This window comes from Sinohyriopsis cumingii, chromosome 10 (assembly GCF_028554795.1).
Source record: "Sinohyriopsis cumingii isolate HCF-2022 chromosome 10, ASM2855479v2, whole genome shotgun sequence".
Taxonomy (NCBI): domain Eukaryota; kingdom Metazoa; phylum Mollusca; class Bivalvia; order Unionida; family Unionidae; genus Sinohyriopsis; species Sinohyriopsis cumingii.
In genome coordinates this window covers 81,958,047-81,976,091 of record NC_142970.1, presented here as the reverse complement: position 1 = coordinate 81,976,091, position 18,045 = coordinate 81,958,047, and the positions used below count along the sequence as shown (strand labels likewise).

The window sequence follows — 18,045 nt, the reverse complement described above, 5'->3', positions numbered from 1 at the left end:
TCTGTCGCCAAAATACATACAGACAACAACACCCTGAGCTCATATTATCAAGAATAAACAGTTACCTTTAAATCCCTACCAAAAATGCATAAATAAAACTCTTCTATCACCACCAAAAATGAGAGAGGAAAAAATGTTCTAAAAATAGACTAGAACTACATTCGTGGGTACTGAACTGGAAGTATTAATTGTGAACTGATTCCTGACAGGCTACATGTTTTACGCCAATTTTAGTCAAACTTTTATATTTGCATGCTATACCTATTTCAACTTTATACATGAAGTCTTTTTGAATTTCCTTGCAAGGAAAACATGTGACACCTGTCAGAAAGTATGTAGTGCTGGTGTTCCACAGGGTACAAGTTCTGGTCCAAGTGCTCTTGAGAAACCAAAACTAAATTTGCTATATCTTCCTTAATTATAGGAATTTTTCAATGCAGTAAAAACCTAATTGTGATACAAGATAAGCCCTGTCTGAAAATATGTTTGAAAATTACAAATGTTGATAAATTCAGTTTTAATGGCAAATTAAATTAACATTTAAATTTTAAAAACTAAATTTTATTGAAAACTTAAATTTTTCATACAAGTTTTAAAACACAGTTTGACAAATTTTAGACAGAAAAGTTGACTAATGAATGATATTTAAAACAAATGGTAGTTTGGGTCTGTATAACTGATAACATTTTCCCCAGGGGTAGTGAAGCATCATAGCTCATAGTGATTTTGGCAGCAAACCGCAATATGCCTGTCCAGATGCATATAGGTGTACACACTAAAGAAACACTGACAGGTGCTATGTTCCACATTTATTGTGTCAGGTACTTAGCCAGTTGTTTCCATAACTAATAGCACATTCAGATTAAAGTTCTAATGGGACCACTACCATGTTTTATAGCAAAAATGCATTCCATTTCAATGTCGATAACAACAAAAGGTGGCAATGGGACAGGAAAATAGTTACTAGGGAGGTTCTACCTTACTGAAAAATGGTGCTGATCTCTCTCATGAAAACCTAAGCCATGTCTTTGAGGTGCCATATATCAGTGTGGTGATATGAACTAATCTTGGTCACTTATGGCAGTACACTGCACATGCCCTTATGAAACCATGCCTATTACCACCAGACTACTCAGGAGAGCTTCCAAGCTAATCCAACTCTAACACTTTGTTCCAGATACCAGGCTAGACCTGAAAAGATCCAATATGTTTCACTTAATTCTAGAAAACAGTAAGATCTATGTAAATGAAGTTAAACTGTGTTAGATATGGTGATTTCAAATTAACATTAAGGTTGCAAGCATGGGGAAAAATATTAAACTTGACAGAGTGACACTCAGAAATGTGAAGCAATGGCCATGTATTAAAGTGTTAAATTCATCCTAAAAGTATATGAGGTTTCTAGAAGCACATTTAGCCATTTACAAGTTAAAAAACTAATCAGGTAGACTATGTATCATAAAGTTTAAGGGCAATGTTGGGGCGTGAAGGTTTTGATCATGGTGTAAACATTATTACATACCAGTATACAGGAAAGTCAGGTGACAATGTACTAAATTAGAATGTGTTACTATAAGCATTCTTATTCATGAGGGAAATAACAATTTTGGATATTGCAAGTGAATACAGCCAAATGTGGTCATACAAATCAACTATAAGTACCATAAATCCTATATCATCAGCTAAATGTGAAATTCTCATCCCCAAAACTTGTAAACAAGGATGAAATTTGCATATGTAGGACATATACAATGTACTTGTTAAGATCAAATGTGCAAACATAATTCAAATTATCTATTTGAACATTTATATGGTATTTTGAAGAGTGTTGGTTACCAATTATTAAGCTCATTGATTGAATGGAATCAGATATCAGCTGATGTTTCAATACCGCACTCTGTCAAAGTACTAAATTGAATATGTTACCATACATAGGCATATTCATGATGAAAATAACATTTTGGGATCTTTTCAGTGCACATAGCCATAAATGTGCTTTACAGGTTCACTATAGATACAATGTCAGCCTATATGATGTACTGAATGTGAACTTTTGATCCAAACATTCTAAAATGGATGGATATTTGTACATGTGGGATATGTAACCATGTACAAAGTTAAATTCAAATAATTTGTTTGAATGCTTCTTATGTAATCTTTAGAGTGTCAGTTAACAAATAGTATTAGTAATTAATAATGCATAAAGCAAGATGGATCATTAGAATTCCCATAAACATCATATAGGCCACAATGCCGCACTACACCAATCAATATCTTAACCTAACTGAACAATAAAATGGAATGCATTTTGTATTCAACTTACATCATTTTGCTTTTTTCTTACATCCAAGGGTAAATATACCTGGGGGAAGCATATTTTATCCCTTTGACCTGTATTTCATTCTCAGACAGTTTAAAATGATTTAGTAGAGAACTTGAGTAGGTTCTAGTATAAAGTTTTCATCGCTGTCCTCTCACTAAATACCTTATAACTATGTTTATAAACAATTTACTGAAGGCTATACAAGCAGAAGTTTGTTACTCAGGAAGTGACCCCATCATAAAACACATAAATTAACTGATTGGACCCCTAATAAATAGTCTGAATGGCCAATACAAATTATAATTTTGTCTTCATGTATTTTTAATGAAGGTCTCATTTTGACTACAAAGATATTTTCTCTGACAAAATGTGACAAAAATCCAACATTGGAGCTTTTATATGGTGTAGGAATATATACATGCTGATAACATTTAATATGATTCCCAAAAATATTATATATGTGCATTTTAGGGTTTTTTAATTATTTTTTTTAATTTTTTTAAAATTTTATTAAAATTTTTAAAATAAAAATTAATTTTTTACTTTTAATTTCATTCTTATATTTTAAAAGTCAATATACATGACATATTAAAAATTTCATGTGTCTATCTTTAATAATAAAGATTTTATACCAATTTAAACTTTGCTCCAATACTGCCCTTACAGGACATAGTACACAATTAATTTTACTATATGTTCTCTACATTTGTTTCTCAGTACTGACCTTTCCACTGTGTGACAATCAATGCAAATCATATGTTAATCTAAAATACCTTCAAAGATGACTTCACGGTGAAGTTCTTGTCAAAGGTTGACCTGCTCTTTTTTAGATTATTGACTGTCAACATAACAGCATGTAACCAGAACATGAATTTCACTTCCGGATCATCACCAAGGCCTTATTACTCACTGTGCACTGTCGCCAAAATACATACAGACAACAACACCCTGAGCTCATATTATCAAGAATAAACAGTTACCTTTAAATCCCTACCAAAAATGCATAAATAAAACTCTTCTATCACCACCAAAATGAGAGAGGAAAAAATGTTCTAAAAATAGACTAGAACTACATTCGTGGGTACTGAACTGGAAGTATTAATTGTGAACTGATTCCTGACAGGCTACATGTTTTTACGCCAATTTTAGTCAAACTTTTTATATTTGCATGCTATACCTATTTCAACTTTATACATGAAGTCTTTTTGAATTTCCTTGCAAGGAAAACATGTGACACCTGTCAGAAAGTATGTAGTGCTGGTGTTCCACAGGGTACAAGTTCTGGTCCAAGTGCTCTTGAGAAACCAAAAACTAAATTTGCTATATCTTCCTTAATTATAGGAATTTTTCAATGCAGTAAAAACCTAAATTGTGATACAAGATAAGCCCTGTCTGAAAATATGTTTGAAAATTACAAATGTTGATAAATTCAGTTTTAATGGCAAATTAAATTAACATTTAAATTTTAAAAACTAAATTTTATTGAAAACTTAAATTTTCATACAAGTTTTAAAACACAGTTTGACAAATTTTAGACAGAAAAGTTGACTAATGAATGATATTTAAAACAAATGGTAGTTTGGGTCTGTATAACTGATAACATTTTCCCCAGGGGTAGTGAAGCATCATAGCTCATAGTGATTTTGGCAGCAAACCGCAATATGCCTGTCCAGATGCATATAGGTGTACACACTAAAGAAACACTGACAGGTGCTATGTTCCACATTTATTGTGTCAGGTACTTAGGCAGTTGTTTCCATAACTAATAGCACATTCAGATTTAAAGTTCTAATGGGACCACTACCATGTTTTATAGCAAAAATGCATTCCATTTCAATGTCGATAACAACAAAAGGTGGCAATGGGACAGGAAAATAGTTACTAGGGAGGTTCTACCTTACTGAAAAATGGTGCTGATCTCTCTCATGAAAACCTAAGCCATGTCTTTGAGGTGCCATATATCAGTGTGGTGATATGAACTAATCTTGGTCACTTATGGCAGTACACTGCACATGCCCTTATGAAACCATGCTATTACCACCAGACTACTCAGGAGAGCTTCCAAGCTAATCCAACTCTAACACTTTGTTCCAGATACCAGGCTAGACCTGAAAAGATCCAATATGTTTCACTTAATTCTAGAAAACAGTAAGATCTATGTAAATGAAGTTAAACTGTGTTAGATATGGTGATTTCAAATTAACATTAAGGTTGCAAGCATGGGGGAAAATATTAAACTTGACAGAGTGACACTCAGAAATGTGAAGCAATGGCCATGTATTAAAGTGTTAAATTCATCCTAAAAGTATATGAGGTTTCTAGAAGCACATTTAGCCATTTACAAGTTAAAAAACTAATCAGGTAGACTATGTATCATAAAGTTTAAGGCAATGTTGGGGCGGTGAGGTTTGATCATTGGTGTAAACATTATTACATACCAGTATACAGGAAAGTCAGGTGACAATGTACTAAATTAGAATGTGTTACTATAAGCATTCTTATTCATGAGGGAAATAACAATTTTGGATATTGCAAGTGAATACAGCCAAATGTGGTCATACAAATCAACTATAAGTACCAATAAATCCTATATCATCAGCTAAATGTGAAATTCTCATCCCCAAAACTTGTAAACAAGGATGGAAATTTGCATATGTAGGACATATACAATGTACTTGTTAAGATCAAATGTGCAAACATAATTCAAATTATCTATTTGAACATTTATATGGTATTTTGAAGAGTGTTGGTTACCAATTATTAAGCTCATTGATTGAATGGAATCAGATATCAGCTGATGTTTCAATACCGCACTCTGTCAAAGTACTAAATTGAAATATGTTACCATACATAGGCATATTCATGATGAAAATAACATTTTGGGATCTTTTCAGTGCACATAGCCATAAATGTGCTTTACAGGTTCACTATAGATACAATGTCAGCCTATATGATGTACTGAATGTGAACTTTTGATCCCAAACATTCTAAAATGGATGGATATTTGTACATGTGGGATATGTAACCATGTACAAAGTTAAATTCAAATAATTTGTTTGAATGCTTCTTATGTAATCTTTAGAGTGTCAGTTAACAAATAGTATTAGTAATTAATAATGCATAAAGCAAGATGGATCATTAGAATTCCCATAACATCATATAGGCCACAATGCCGCACTACACCAATCAATATCTTAACCTAACTGAACAATAAAATGGAATGCATTTTGTATTCAACTTACATCATTTTGCTTTTTTCTTACATCCAAGGGTAAATATACCTGGGGGAAGCATATTTTATCCCTTTGACCTGTATTTCATTCTCAGACAGTTTAAAATGATTTAGTAGAGAACTTGAGTAGGTTCTAGTATAAAGTTTTCATCGCTGTCCTCTCACTAAATACCTTATAACTATGTTTATAAACAATTACTGAAGGCTATACAAGCAGAAGTTTGTTACTCAGGAAGTGACCCCATCATAAACACATAAATTAACTGATTGGACCCCTAATAAATAGTCTGAATGGCCAATACAAATTATAATTTTGTCTTCATGTATTTTTAATGAAGGTCTCATTTTGACTACAAAGATATTTTCTCTGACAAAATGTGACAAAAATCCAACATTGGAGCTTTTATATGGTGTAGGAATATATACATGCTGATAACATTTAATATGATTCCCAAAAATATTATATATGTGCATTTTAGGGGTTTTTTAATTATTTTTTTTAATTTTTTTAAAATTTTATTAAAATTTTTAAAATAAAAATTAATTTTTTACTTTTAATTTCATTCTTATATTTTAAAAGTCAATATACATGACATATTAAAATTTCATGTGTCTATCTTTAATAATAAAGATTTTATACCAATTTAAACTTTGCTCCAATACTGCCCTTACAGGACATAGTACACAATTAATTTTACTATATGTTCTCTACATTTGTTTCTCAGTACTGACCTTTCCACTGTGTGACAATCAATGCAAATCATATGTTAATCTAAAATACCTTCAAAGATGACTTCACGGTGAAGTTCTTGTCAAAGGTTGACCTGCTCTTTTTTTAGATTATTGACTGTCAACATAACAGCATGTAACCAGAACATGAATTTCACTTCCGGATCATCACCAAGGCCTTATTACTCACTGTGCACTGTCGCCAAAATACATACAGACAACAACACCCTGAGCTCATATTATCAAGAATAAACAGTTACCTTTAAATCCCTACCAAAAATGCATAAATAAAACTCTTCTATCACCACCAAAATGAGAGAGGAAAAAATGTTCTAAAAATAGACTAGAACTACATTCGTGGGTACTGAACTGGAAGTATTAATTGTGAACTGATTCCTGACAGGCTACATGTTTTACGCCAATTTTAGTCAAACTTTTATATTTGCATGCTATACCTATTTCAACTTTATACATGAAGTCTTTTTGAATTTCCTTGCAAGGAAAACATGTGACACCTGTCAGAAAGTATGTAGTGCTGGTGTTCCACAGGGTACAAGTTCTGGTCCAAGTGCTCTTGAGAAACCAAAACTAAATTTGCTATATCTTCCTTAATTATAGGAATTTTTCAATGCAGTAAAAACCTAATTGTGATACAAGATAAGCCCTGTCTGAAAATATGTTTGAAAATTACAAATGTTGATAAATTCAGTTTTAATGGCAAATTAAATTAACATTTAAATTTTAAAAACTAAATTTTATTGAAAACTTAAATTTTCATACAAGTTTTAAAACACAGTTTGACAAATTTTAGACAGAAAAGTTGACTAATGAATGATATTTAAAACAAATGGTAGTTTGGGTCTGTATAACTGATAACATTTTCCCCAGGGGTAGTGAAGCATCATAGCTCATAGTGATTTTGGCAGCAAACCGCAATATGCCTGTCCAGATGCATATAGGTGTACACACTAAAGAAACACTGACAGGTGCTATGTTCCACATTTATTGTGTCAGGTACTTAGGCAGTTGTTTCCATAACTAATAGCACATTCAGATTTAAAGTTCTAATGGGACCACTACCATGTTTTATAGCAAAAATGCATTCCATTTCAATGTCGATAACAACAAAAGGTGGCAATGGGACAGGAAAATAGTTACTAGGGAGGTTCTACCTTACTGAAAAATGGTGCTGATCTCTCTCATGAAAACCTAAGCCATGTCTTTGAGGTGCCATATATCAGTGTGGTGATATGAACTAATCTTGGTCACTTATGGCAGTACACTGCACATGCCCTTATGAAACCATGCTATTACCACCAGACTACTCAGGAGAGCTTCCAAGCTAATCCAACTCTAACACTTTGTTCCAGATACCAGGCTAGACCTGAAAAGATCCAATATGTTTCACTTAATTCTAGAAAACAGTAAGATCTATGTAAATGAAGTTAAACTGTGTTAGATATGGTGATTTCAAATTAACATTAAGGTTGCAAGCATGGGGGAAAATATTAAACTTGACAGAGTGACACTCAGAAATGTGAAGCAATGGCCATGTATTAAAGTGTTAAATTCATCCTAAAAGTATATGAGGTTTCTAGAAGCACATTTAGCCATTTACAAGTTAAAAAACTAATCAGGTAGACTATGTATCATAAAGTTTAAGGCAATGTTGGGGCGGTGAGGTTTGATCATTGGTGTAAACATTATTACATACCAGTATACAGGAAAGTCAGGTGACAATGTACTAAATTAGAATGTGTTACTATAAGCATTCTTATTCATGAGGGAAATAACAATTTTGGATATTGCAAGTGAATACAGCCAAATGTGGTCATACAAATCAACTATAAGTACCAATAAATCCTATATCATCAGCTAAATGTGAAATTCTCATCCCCAAAACTTGTAAACAAGGATGGAAATTTGCATATGTAGGACATATACAATGTACTTGTTAAGATCAAATGTGCAAACATAATTCAAATTATCTATTTGAACATTTATATGGTATTTTGAAGAGTGTTGGTTACCAATTATTAAGCTCATTGATTGAATGGAATCAGATATCAGCTGATGTTTCAATACCGCACTCTGTCAAAGTACTAAATTGAAATATGTTACCATACATAGGCATATTCATGATGAAAATAACATTTTGGGATCTTTTCAGTGCACATAGCCATAAATGTGCTTTACAGGTTCACTATAGATACAATGTCAGCCTATATGATGTACTGAATGTGAACTTTTGATCCCAAACATTCTAAAATGGATGGATATTTGTACATGTGGGATATGTAACCATGTACAAAGTTAAATTCAAATAATTTGTTTGAATGCTTCTTATGTAATCTTTAGAGTGTCAGTTAACAAATAGTATTAGTAATTAATAATGCATAAAGCAAGATGGATCATTAGAATTCCCATAACATCATATAGGCCACAATGCCGCACTACACCAATCAATATCTTAACCTAACTGAACAATAAAATGGAATGCATTTTGTATTCAACTTACATCATTTTGCTTTTTTCTTACATCCAAGGGTAAATATACCTGGGGGAAGCATATTTTATCCCTTTGACCTGTATTTCATTCTCAGACAGTTTAAAATGATTTAGTAGAGAACTTGAGTAGGTTCTAGTATAAAGTTTTCATCGCTGTCCTCTCACTAAATACCTTATAACTATGTTTATAAACAATTACTGAAGGCTATACAAGCAGAAGTTTGTTACTCAGGAAGTGACCCCATCATAAACACATAAATTAACTGATTGGACCCCTAATAAATAGTCTGAATGGCCAATACAAATTATAATTTTGTCTTCATGTATTTTTAATGAAGGTCTCATTTTGACTACAAAGATATTTTCTCTGACAAAATGTGACAAAAATCCAACATTGGAGCTTTTATATGGTGTAGGAATATATACATGCTGATAACATTTAATATGATTCCCAAAAATATTATATATGTGCATTTTAGGGGTTTTTTAATTATTTTTTTTAATTTTTTTAAAATTTTATTAAAATTTTTAAAATAAAAATTAATTTTTTACTTTTAATTTCATTCTTATATTTTAAAAGTCAATATACATGACATATTAAAATTTCATGTGTCTATCTTTAATAATAAAGATTTTATACCAATTTAAACTTTGCTCCAATACTGCCCTTACAGGACATAGTACACAATTAATTTTACTATATGTTCTCTACATTTGTTTCTCAGTACTGACCTTTCCACTGTGTGACAATCAATGCAAATCATATGTTAATCTAAAATACCTTCAAAGATGACTTCACGGTGAAGTTCTTGTCAAAGGTTGACCTGCTCTTTTTTTAGATTATTGACTGTCAACATAACAGCATGTAACCAGAACATGAATTTCACTTCCGGATCATCACCAAGGCCTTATTACTCACTGTGCACTGTCGCCAAAATACATACAGACAACAACACCCTGAGCTCATATTATCAAGAATAAACAGTTACCTTTAAATCCCTACCAAAAATGCATAAATAAAACTCTTCTATCACCACCAAAATGAGAGAGGAAAAAATGTTCTAAAAATAGACTAGAACTACATTCGTGGGTACTGAACTGGAAGTATTAATTGTGAACTGATTCCTGACAGGCTACATGTTTTACGCCAATTTTAGTCAAACTTTTATATTTGCATGCTATACCTATTTCAACTTTATACATGAAGTCTTTTTGAATTTCCTTGCAAGGAAAACATGTGACACCTGTCAGAAAGTATGTAGTGCTGGTGTTCCACAGGGTACAAGTTCTGGTCCAAGTGCTCTTGAGAAACCAAAACTAAATTTGCTATATCTTCCTTAATTATAGGAATTTTTCAATGCAGTAAAAACCTAATTGTGATACAAGATAAGCCCTGTCTGAAAATATGTTTGAAAATTACAAATGTTGATAAATTCAGTTTTAATGGCAAATTAAATTAACATTTAAATTTTAAAAACTAAATTTTATTGAAAACTTAAATTTTCATACAAGTTTTAAAACACAGTTTGACAAATTTTAGACAGAAAAGTTGACTAATGAATGATATTTAAAACAAATGGTAGTTTGGGTCTGTATAACTGATAACATTTTCCCCAGGGGTAGTGAAGCATCATAGCTCATAGTGATTTTGGCAGCAAACCGCAATATGCCTGTCCAGATGCATATAGGTGTACACACTAAAGAAACACTGACAGGTGCTATGTTCCACATTTATTGTGTCAGGTACTTAGGCAGTTGTTTCCATAACTAATAGCACATTCAGATTTAAAGTTCTAATGGGACCACTACCATGTTTTATAGCAAAAATGCATTCCATTTCAATGTCGATAACAACAAAAGGTGGCAATGGGACAGGAAAATAGTTACTAGGGAGGTTCTACCTTACTGAAAAATGGTGCTGATCTCTCTCATGAAAACCTAAGCCATGTCTTTGAGGTGCCATATATCAGTGTGGTGATATGAACTAATCTTGGTCACTTATGGCAGTACACTGCACATGCCCTTATGAAACCATGCTATTACCACCAGACTACTCAGGAGAGCTTCCAAGCTAATCCAACTCTAACACTTTGTTCCAGATACCAGGCTAGACCTGAAAAGATCCAATATGTTTCACTTAATTCTAGAAAACAGTAAGATCTATGTAAATGAAGTTAAACTGTGTTAGATATGGTGATTTCAAATTAACATTAAGGTTGCAAGCATGGGGGAAAATATTAAACTTGACAGAGTGACACTCAGAAATGTGAAGCAATGGCCATGTATTAAAGTGTTAAATTCATCCTAAAAGTATATGAGGTTTCTAGAAGCACATTTAGCCATTTACAAGTTAAAAAACTAATCAGGTAGACTATGTATCATAAAGTTTAAGGCAATGTTGGGGCGGTGAGGTTTGATCATTGGTGTAAACATTATTACATACCAGTATACAGGAAAGTCAGGTGACAATGTACTAAATTAGAATGTGTTACTATAAGCATTCTTATTCATGAGGGAAATAACAATTTTGGATATTGCAAGTGAATACAGCCAAATGTGGTCATACAAATCAACTATAAGTACCAATAAATCCTATATCATCAGCTAAATGTGAAATTCTCATCCCCAAAACTTGTAAACAAGGATGGAAATTTGCATATGTAGGACATATACAATGTACTTGTTAAGATCAAATGTGCAAACATAATTCAAATTATCTATTTGAACATTTATATGGTATTTTGAAGAGTGTTGGTTACCAATTATTAAGCTCATTGATTGAATGGAATCAGATATCAGCTGATGTTTCAATACCGCACTCTGTCAAAGTACTAAATTGAAATATGTTACCATACATAGGCATATTCATGATGAAAATAACATTTTGGGATCTTTTCAGTGCACATAGCCATAAATGTGCTTTACAGGTTCACTATAGATACAATGTCAGCCTATATGATGTACTGAATGTGAACTTTTGATCCCAAACATTCTAAAATGGATGGATATTTGTACATGTGGGATATGTAACCATGTACAAAGTTAAATTCAAATAATTTGTTTGAATGCTTCTTATGTAATCTTTAGAGTGTCAGTTAACAAATAGTATTAGTAATTAATAATGCATAAAGCAAGATGGATCATTAGAATTCCCATAACATCATATAGGCCACAATGCCGCACTACACCAATCAATATCTTAACCTAACTGAACAATAAAATGGAATGCATTTTGTATTCAACTTACATCATTTTGCTTTTTTCTTACATCCAAGGGTAAATATACCTGGGGGAAGCATATTTTATCCCTTTGACCTGTATTTCATTCTCAGACAGTTTAAAATGATTTAGTAGAGAACTTGAGTAGGTTCTAGTATAAAGTTTTCATCGCTGTCCTCTCACTAAATACCTTATAACTATGTTTATAAACAATTACTGAAGGCTATACAAGCAGAAGTTTGTTACTCAGGAAGTGACCCCATCATAAACACATAAATTAACTGATTGGACCCCTAATAAATAGTCTGAATGGCCAATACAAATTATAATTTTGTCTTCATGTATTTTTAATGAAGGTCTCATTTTGACTACAAAGATATTTTCTCTGACAAAATGTGACAAAAATCCAACATTGGAGCTTTTATATGGTGTAGGAATATATACATGCTGATAACATTTAATATGATTCCCAAAAATATTATATATGTGCATTTTAGGGGTTTTTTAATTATTTTTTTTAATTTTTTTAAAATTTTATTAAAATTTTTAAAATAAAAATTAATTTTTTACTTTTAATTTCATTCTTATATTTTAAAAGTCAATATACATGACATATTAAAATTTCATGTGTCTATCTTTAATAATAAAGATTTTATACCAATTTAAACTTTGCTCCAATACTGCCCTTACAGGACATAGTACACAATTAATTTTACTATATGTTCTCTACATTTGTTTCTCAGTACTGACCTTTCCACTGTGTGACAATCAATGCAAATCATATGTTAATCTAAAATACCTTCAAAGATGACTTCACGGTGAAGTTCTTGTCAAAGGTTGACCTGCTCTTTTTTTAGATTATTGACTGTCAACATAACAGCATGTAACCAGAACATGAATTTCACTTCCGGATCATCACCAAGGCCTTATTACTCACTGTGCACTGTCGCCAAAATACATACAGACAACAACACCCTGAGCTCATATTATCAAGAATAAACAGTTACCTTTAAATCCCTACCAAAAATGCATAAATAAAACTCTTCTATCACCACCAAAATGAGAGAGGAAAAAATGTTCTAAAAATAGACTAGAACTACATTCGTGGGTACTGAACTGGAAGTATTAATTGTGAACTGATTCCTGACAGGCTACATGTTTTACGCCAATTTTAGTCAAACTTTTATATTTGCATGCTATACCTATTTCAACTTTATACATGAAGTCTTTTTGAATTTCCTTGCAAGGAAAACATGTGACACCTGTCAGAAAGTATGTAGTGCTGGTGTTCCACAGGGTACAAGTTCTGGTCCAAGTGCTCTTGAGAAACCAAAACTAAATTTGCTATATCTTCCTTAATTATAGGAATTTTTCAATGCAGTAAAAACCTAATTGTGATACAAGATAAGCCCTGTCTGAAAATATGTTTGAAAATTACAAATGTTGATAAATTCAGTTTTAATGGCAAATTAAATTAACATTTAAATTTTAAAAACTAAATTTTATTGAAAACTTAAATTTTCATACAAGTTTTAAAACACAGTTTGACAAATTTTAGACAGAAAAGTTGACTAATGAATGATATTTAAAACAAATGGTAGTTTGGGTCTGTATAACTGATAACATTTTCCCCAGGGGTAGTGAAGCATCATAGCTCATAGTGATTTTGGCAGCAAACCGCAATATGCCTGTCCAGATGCATATAGGTGTACACACTAAAGAAACACTGACAGGTGCTATGTTCCACATTTATTGTGTCAGGTACTTAGGCAGTTGTTTCCATAACTAATAGCACATTCAGATTTAAAGTTCTAATGGGACCACTACCATGTTTTATAGCAAAAATGCATTCCATTTCAATGTCGATAACAACAAAAGGTGGCAATGGGACAGGAAAATAGTTACTAGGGAGGTTCTACCTTACTGAAAAATGGTGCTGATCTCTCTCATGAAAACCTAAGCCATGTCTTTGAGGTGCCATATATCAGTGTGGTGATATGAACTAATCTTGGTCACTTATGGCAGTACACTGCACATGCCCTTATGAAACCATGCTATTACCACCAGACTACTCAGGAGAGCTTCCAAGCTAATCCAACTCTAACACTTTGTTCCAGATACCAGGCTAGACCTGAAAAGATCCAATATGTTTCACTTAATTCTAGAAAACAGTAAGATCTATGTAAATGAAGTTAAACTGTGTTAGATATGGTGATTTCAAATTAACATTAAGGTTGCAAGCATGGGGGAAAATATTAAACTTGACAGAGTGACACTCAGAAATGTGAAGCAATGGCCATGTATTAAAGTGTTAAATTCATCCTAAAAGTATATGAGGTTTCTAGAAGCACATTTAGCCATTTACAAGTTAAAAAACTAATCAGGTAGACTATGTATCATAAAGTTTAAGGCAATGTTGGGGCGGTGAGGTTTGATCATTGGTGTAAACATTATTACATACCAGTATACAGGAAAGTCAGGTGACAATGTACTAAATTAGAATGTGTTACTATAAGCATTCTTATTCATGAGGGAAATAACAATTTTGGATATTGCAAGTGAATACAGCCAAATGTGGTCATACAAATCAACTATAAGTACCAATAAATCCTATATCATCAGCTAAATGTGAAATTCTCATCCCCAAAACTTGTAAACAAGGATGGAAATTTGCATATGTAGGACATATACAATGTACTTGTTAAGATCAAATGTGCAAACATAATTCAAATTATCTATTTGAACATTTATATGGTATTTTGAAGAGTGTTGGTTACCAATTATTAAGCTCATTGATTGAATGGAATCAGATATCAGCTGATGTTTCAATACCGCACTCTGTCAAAGTACTAAATTGAAATATGTTACCATACATAGGCATATTCATGATGAAAATAACATTTTGGGATCTTTTCAGTGCACATAGCCATAAATGTGCTTTACAGGTTCACTATAGATACAATGTCAGCCTATATGATGTACTGAATGTGAACTTTTGATCCCAAACATTCTAAAATGGATGGATATTTGTACATGTGGGATATGTAACCATGTACAAAGTTAAATTCAAATAATTTGTTTGAATGCTTCTTATGTAATCTTTAGAGTGTCAGTTAACAAATAGTATTAGTAATTAATAATGCATAAAGCAAGATGGATCATTAGAATTCCCATAACATCATATAGGCCACAATGCCGCACTACACCAATCAATATCTTAACCTAACTGAACAATAAAATGGAATGCATTTTGTATTCAACTTACATCATTTTGCTTTTTTCTTACATCCAAGGGTAAATATACCTGGGGGAAGCATATTTTATCCCTTTGACCTGTATTTCATTCTCAGACAGTTTAAAATGATTTAGTAGAGAACTTGAGTAGGTTCTAGTATAAAGTTTTCATCGCTGTCCTCTCACTAAATACCTTATAACTATGTTTATAAACAATTACTGAAGGCTATACAAGCAGAAGTTTGTTACTCAGGAAGTGACCCCATCATAAACACATAAATTAACTGATTGGACCCCTAATAAATAGTCTGAATGGCCAATACAAATTATAATTTTGTCTTCATGTATTTTTAATGAAGGTCTCATTTTGACTACAAAGATATTTTCTCTGACAAAATGTGACAAAAATCCAACATTGGAGCTTTTATATGGTGTAGGAATATATACATGCTGATAACATTTAATATGATTCCCAAAAATATTATATATGTGCATTTTAGGGGTTTTTTAATTATTTTTTTTAATTTTTTTAAAATTTTATTAAAATTTTTAAAATAAAAATTAATTTTTTACTTTTAATTTCATTCTTATATTTTAAAAGTCAATATACATGACATATTAAAATTTCATGTGTCTATCTTTAATAATAAAGATTTTATACCAATTTAAACTTTGCTCCAATACTGCCCTTACAGGACATAGTACACAATTAATTTTACTATATGTTCTCTACATTTGTTTCTCAGTACTGACCTTTCCACTGTGTGACAATCAATGCAAATCATATGTTAATCTAAAATACCTTCAAAGATGACTTCACGGTGAAGTTCTTGTCAAAGGTTGACCTGCTCTTTTTTTAGATTATTGACTGTCAACATAACAGCATGTAACCAGAACATGAATTTCACTTCCGGATCATCACCAAGGCCTTATTACTCACTGTGCACTGTCGCCAAAATACATACAGACAACAACACCCTGAGCTCATATTATCAAGAATAAACAGTTACCTTTAAATCCCTACCAAAAATGCATAAATAAAACTCTTCTATCACCACCAAAATGAGAGAGGAAAAAATGTTCTAAAAATAGACTAGAACTACATTCGTGGGTACTGAACTGGAAGTATTAATTGTGAACTGATTCCTGACAGGCTACATGTTTTACGCCAATTTTAGTCAAACTTTTATATTTGCATGCTATACCTATTTCAACTTTATACATGAAGTCTTTTTGAATTTCCTTGCAAGGAAAACATGTGACACCTGTCAGAAAGTATGTAGTGCTGGTGTTCCACAGGGTACAAGTTCTGGTCCAAGTGCTCTTGAGAAACCAAAACTAAATTTGCTATATCTTCCTTAATTATAGGAATTTTTCAATGCAGTAAAAACCTAATTGTGATACAAGATAAGCCCTGTCTGAAAATATGTTTGAAAATTACAAATGTTGATAAATTCAGTTTTAATGGCAAATTAAATTAACATTTAAATTTTAAAAACTAAATTTTATTGAAAACTTAAATTTTCATACAAGTTTTAAAACACAGTTTGACAAATTTTAGACAGAAAAGTTGACTAATGAATGATATTTAAAACAAATGGTAGTTTGGGTCTGTATAACTGATAACATTTTCCCCAGGGGTAGTGAAGCATCATAGCTCATAGTGATTTTGGCAGCAAACCGCAATATGCCTGTCCAGATGCATATAGGTGTACACACTAAAGAAACACTGACAGGTGCTATGTTCCACATTTATTGTGTCAGGTACTTAGGCAGTTGTTTCCATAACTAATAGCACATTCAGATTTAAAGTTCTAATGGGACCACTACCATGTTTTATAGCAAAAATGCATTCCATTTCAATGTCGATAACAACAAAAGGTGGCAATGGGACAGGAAAATAGTTACTAGGGAGGTTCTACCTTACTGAAAAATGGTGCTGATCTCTCTCATGAAAACCTAAGCCATGTCTTTGAGGTGCCATATATCAGTGTGGTGATATGAACTAATCTTGGTCACTTATGGCAGTACACTGCACATGCCCTTATGAAACCATGCTATTACCACCAGACTACTCAGGAGAGCTTCCAAGCTAATCCAACTCTAACACTTTGTTCCAGATACCAGGCTAGACCTGAAAAGATCCAATATGTTTCACTTAATTCTAGAAAACAGTAAGATCTATGTAAATGAAGTTAAACTGTGTTAGATATGGTGATTTCAAATTAACATTAAGGTTGCAAGCATGGGGGAAAATATTAAACTTGACAGAGTGACACTCAGAAATGTGAAGCAATGGCCATGTATTAAAGTGTTAAATTCATCCTAAAAGTATATGAGGTTTCTAGAAGCACATTTAGCCATTTACAAGTTAAAAAACTAATCAGGTAGACTATGTATCATAAAGTTTAAGGCAATGTTGGGGCGGTGAGGTTTGATCATTGGTGTAAACATTATTACATACCAGTATACAGGAAAGTCAGGTGACAATGTACTAAATTAGAATGTGTTACTATAAGCATTCTTATTCATGAGGGAAATAACAATTTTGGATATTGCAAGTGAATACAGCCAAATGTGGTCATACAAATCAACTATAAGTACCAATAAATCCTATATCATCAGCTAAATGTGAAATTCTCATCCCCAAAACTTGTAAACAAGGATGGAAATTTGCATATGTAGGACATATACAATGTACTTGTTAAGATCAAATGTGCAAACATAATTCAAATTATCTATTTGAACATTTATATGGTATTTTGAAGAGTGTTGGTTACCAATTATTAAGCTCATTGAT

General features: G+C 32.1%; 1 long non-coding RNA gene across 1 annotated transcript; it reads right to left on the bottom strand.

Annotated features, from left to right (window-relative positions):
• Window positions 1-1,121: 1,121 nt before the first annotated feature.
• LOC149790475 (uncharacterized) lies at window positions 1,122-17,459 on the bottom strand. The gene is made up of 6 exons (XR_016423615.1): window positions 17,168-17,459; window positions 13,931-14,142; window positions 10,694-10,905; window positions 7,457-7,668; window positions 4,220-4,431; window positions 1,122-1,191 (listed from the first exon to the last, which is right to left on the bottom strand). It is a non-coding gene; the product is annotated as an uncharacterized LOC149790475 (long non-coding RNA).
• Between the last annotated feature and the right edge of the window lie 586 nt (window positions 17,460-18,045).